Here is a 4,621-nt window from a genome sequence, read left to right as displayed (position 1 = left end):
GGTGAAACCCTACACAAGCTTGCCATGGAAAGGAATAAGAAGGATTGGATGAAGACAGTAGGAAAGCAGAGAGACGGAAGGGAAGGCATCTTCATGCGCTTATCTGAAGTTCCTACCAATGAATTACATAAGTATCTCTATCTTTACCTTTTTGTTATTTTCGTTCATCACCATTACCATTTGAGTTTGCCTGACTAAGATTTACAAGATGACCATAGCTTGCTTCAATACTAACAATCTCCGTGGGATCGACCCTTACTCGCGTAAGGTTTATTACTTGGACGACCCAGTGCACTTGCTGGTTAGTTGTGCGAAGTTGTGTAATGCCATGGTATTGAACACCAAAGTTTTTGGGGTTCATGTCCGGGGATTATGAGAGTTGTGAAAAAGTATTGTTCACAATTTCACGCACCAGACCACTTTCTATAACTTCTTGCATTATTCTATTTTCATCTTTGCCGATTTTGTAGAGATTGGGTTTAGCCCTCATTTGATCGACCTTTTGATGAATTTGGTTTTCATCTTTGGTATTTATCGTGATCGTGTAGTGAATTTGATTTTCACTTTCTACCGATCTGTAGCTTTATAATCGGATGATGAATGCTTTAGATTAATGCGGCTTGAGCATTTGTAGAAGATTTAAACAGATTTTATTCAGATGAAAATACAAATATATACATGTGGGAGGTTTATCCTCTAAGTCGGGTGATTTGTAGGTCTTAGCTTGGCGCCTTATTAAAAAAGCTTTTCAGAAAAAAGAGTGTGCCTTATCCTAAGATCCTTTATCATCCCTAACTATAGTACCTTCTTAGATTGCAGGCGTGCCATGACCTAGGAAGCTCTCACCCATCGAGTTCAGACAGTCTGTAGTAGCCCTTTCCAAGTACTTCTATGACTCGGTAGGGTCCTTTCCAGTTTACTGCCAGCTTTCCTTATCCAAGTCGGGTTGTTCCGATATCATTTCGGATTATGATGCGGTCGTTCTCAGCAAAAGCTCGATGTACTACCTTTTGATTGTATCTCAAAGCCATTCGACGTTTTAATGTTTCTTCCTTAATCCGGGCTCTTTCTTGGACTTCCGGAAGTAGGTCGAGTTCTTCCCTTTGAAGTTGGGAGTTGGCTTCTTCACTATAGTAGATCACTCTAGGCGACACTTCTTCAATCTCTACTAGGATCATTGCCTCCATTCCATACGCTAATTGGAAGGGTGATTCCTTTGTGTTGGAATGTGGCGTTGTTCAGTATGCCCATAGGACTTGTGGGAGCTCTTCGGCCCAGGCTCCCTTTGCGTCCTGTAATCTCCATTTCAACTCAGCCAATATGACTTTGTTGGCAGCTTTGGCTTGTCCATTGGCTTGGGGATGTTCTACGGAAGTGAATTGTTGTTTTATGGTCAAGTCGGCCACCAGCTTTCTGAAGCCTGCATCCGTGAATTGGGTGCCATTGTCTGTGGTAATGGAATATGGAACCCCAAACCTTGTGACAATGTTCCTATATAGGAATTTTTGACTTCTTTGAGTAGTGGCATTAGCTAGGGGTTCCGCCTCGATCCACTTTGTGAAATAGTCTATCCCCACTATGAGAAATTTAACTTGCCCCGATCCCTGAGGGAAGGGTCCAAGAAGGTCAAGTCCCTATTTTGCGAATAGCCAAGGTGAGGTCGCGCTGATAAGCTCCTCTGGCGGGGCGATGTGAAAGTTAGCATGTTTCTGACATGATGGACATGCCTTTACGAACTCTATGGCTTCCTTTTGTAGAGTTGGGCAATAAAATCCTGCCCAGAGTACTTTCTTGGTAAGTGCTTGCGCTCCGAGATGATTTTCACAAATACCATTGTGTACTTCTTCTAGAACTTCCTTTGTGTTGGAAGTCGGCACACATTTTAACAATGGTATTGAGATCCCTCTTTTGCATAGAGTGTCATTTATGATAGTGTAGTATTGTAGCTCCCTCTGTGGGGAGTGCTTCAATTTTGAGGTAGTTAATTATGGGAGTCATCCATCCTTTATCCTGACCTGTTATGGCCAGGATTTTTTCTTCTTCCGTGATTGATGGATTTTACAGAATTTCTTGGATGAGGCTTCTATTGTTGAACCCTGGTTTGGTGCTGGCTAGTTTTGAGAGTGCGTCAGCTCGGGCATTATGTTCTCAGGGTATGTGACGGACCTCATATTCTGCGAGTTGTTCGAGCTGTTCCCTGGTTTTATCCAAGTACTTTTTCATGGTGGGATATTTGGTTTGGTAGCTTCTTGCTATTTGTGAAGTGACTACTTGTGAGTCACAAAAGATGATAAGTTTTTGAGCTCCAACCTCTCTAGCCAGCTTAAAACCAGCTAGTAGTGCCTCGTATTCTGCTTGGTTGTTTGAGGCAGGGAACCCGAATTTGAGGGAGAGTTCGATTTAGGTTCCTTGGTCGCTTTCAATTATCACATCCGCGCCGCTTCCAGTTTTATTTGAGGAACCATCCATGTAGAGATTCCATTCTGTGGGAATTTCTGGTGTGTCTGTAAATTCTGCGATGAAGTCGGCCAGGTATTGTGATTTTATGGCTATTCGAGCTTCGTATTGAAGATCAAATTCAGACAACTTGACTGCCCATTGCAGGATTCTACCCGCCAGGTTTGTTTTTTGTAAAATCCCTTTTTATGGGCTGGTTGGTTCGAACCCTAATGGTATGGGCTTGGAAGTATGGACAAAGTCGTCGAGATGTTATTATGAAAGCATAGGCAAACTTTTCTATTTTTTGGTAGTTCAGCTCGGCTCCCTATAATGCTTTACTAAAGAAGTATACGGGTTGTTGCCCACTATCGTCTTCTCAGACTAGCGCTGATGCTACTGCCCGACTTCATACTGTGAGGAACAATATGAGTGGTTCTCCTTCCCGTGGCCGAGTTAGGATAGGTGGCTGTCCCAGGAACCTTTTGAAATCTTGAAAGGCTTGCTCGCACTTTGCTGTCCATTCAAATTTCTTTTCCTTCCTTAGAGTGGCGTAGAAGGGAAGAGATCTTATTGCCAATCCGGCTAGAAATCTGGACAAGGCTGCCAACCTCCCGTTGAGTTGTTGTACCTCTTTGACACAAGTCAGACTCTTCATGTTGAGTATGGTCAGGCATTTATCTGGGTTTGCTTTGATTCCTCTTTGTGTGAGCATAAAACCTAAGAATTTTTCAGCTTCTACTGCGAAGGTGCATTTTGCGGGATTGAGTCGCATGCCATGCCGTCTTATGGTGTTGAATACTTGGGCCAGGTTGGTGATAAGCGGATAATTTATACGCTTTTTGGCATTGTTTTTAGGTAGTTTTTAATAGGATACAGTTACTTTTAGGGATGTTTTCATTAGTTTTTATGCTAAATTAACATTTCTGGACTTTTCTATGAGTTTGTGTGTTTTTCTATGATTTCAGGTATTTTCTGGCTGAAATTGAGGGACTTGAGTAAAACTCTGATAAAAGGCTGACAAAGGACTGCTGATGCTGTTGGATTCTGGTGCACGAATTTGTGATTCGCACAACTAACCAGCAAGTGCACTGGGTCGTCTAAGTAATACCTTACGTGAGTAAGGGTTGATCCCATGGAGATTGTTGGTTTGAAGCAAGCTATGTTTATCTTATTATTCTTAGTCAGGATATCAATTAAAATTATCAGTTGGAATTATTAGATTGGAAAAATAAAAGAGAATAAAAGCGTTACTTGTTGTGCAGTAATGAGAAATATGTTGGAGTTTTGGAGATGCTTTGTCCTCTGAACTTCAACTCTTCCTTGAAATCCTTTTCCACACGCAAGGTTCCTTCCATGGCAAGCTCTATGTAGGGTGTCACCGTTGTCAATGGCTACTTCCCATCCTCTCAGTGAAAACGTTCCTATGCTCTGTCACAGCACAGCTAATCATCTGTCGGTTCTCAATCAGGTTGGAATAGAATCCATTGATTCTTTTGCGTCTGTCACTAACGCCCAGCCTTCAGGAGTTTGAAGCTCGTCACAGTCATTCAATCCCAGAATCCTACTTGGAATACCACAGACAAGGTTTAGACTTTCCGAATTCTCATGAATGCCGCCATCAATCCGGCTTATACCACGAAGATTCTGATTAAGGAATCTAAGAGATACTCATTCAATCTGATGTAGAACGGAGGTGGTTGTCAGGCACACGTTCATGGATTGAGGAAGGTGATGATTGTCACGGATCATCACCTTCTCCATAATTAAGCGCGAATAAACATCTTAGATAAGAACAAGCGTACTTGAATGGAAAACAAAGGAATTGTATTAAATCATCGAGACGCCGCAGAGCTCCTCACCCCCAACAATAGAGTTTAGACTCGAGACGCTGCAGAGCTCCCACCCCCAACAATGGAGTTTAGAGACTCATGCCATCAAAGTGTATAAAATTCAGATCTAAAAATGTCATGAGGTACAAAATAAGTCTCTAAAAGTTGTTTAAATAGTAAACTAGTAACCTAGGTTTACAGAATATGAGTAAACTAAGATGATTGGTGCAGAAATCCACTTCTGGGGCCCACTTGGTGTTTGCTGGGGTTGAGATTAAAGCTATCCACGAGTTGAGGCCTTTCTTGGAGTTGAACTCCAAGTTATAACGTGTTTTGGGCGTTCAACTCCAGAT

This window comes from Arachis duranensis, chromosome 4, assembly GCF_000817695.3.
Source record: "Arachis duranensis cultivar V14167 chromosome 4, aradu.V14167.gnm2.J7QH, whole genome shotgun sequence".
Classification (NCBI taxonomy): Eukaryota; Viridiplantae; Streptophyta; class Magnoliopsida; order Fabales; family Fabaceae; genus Arachis; species Arachis duranensis.
Note: the sequence above shows the minus strand (reverse complement) of the source record.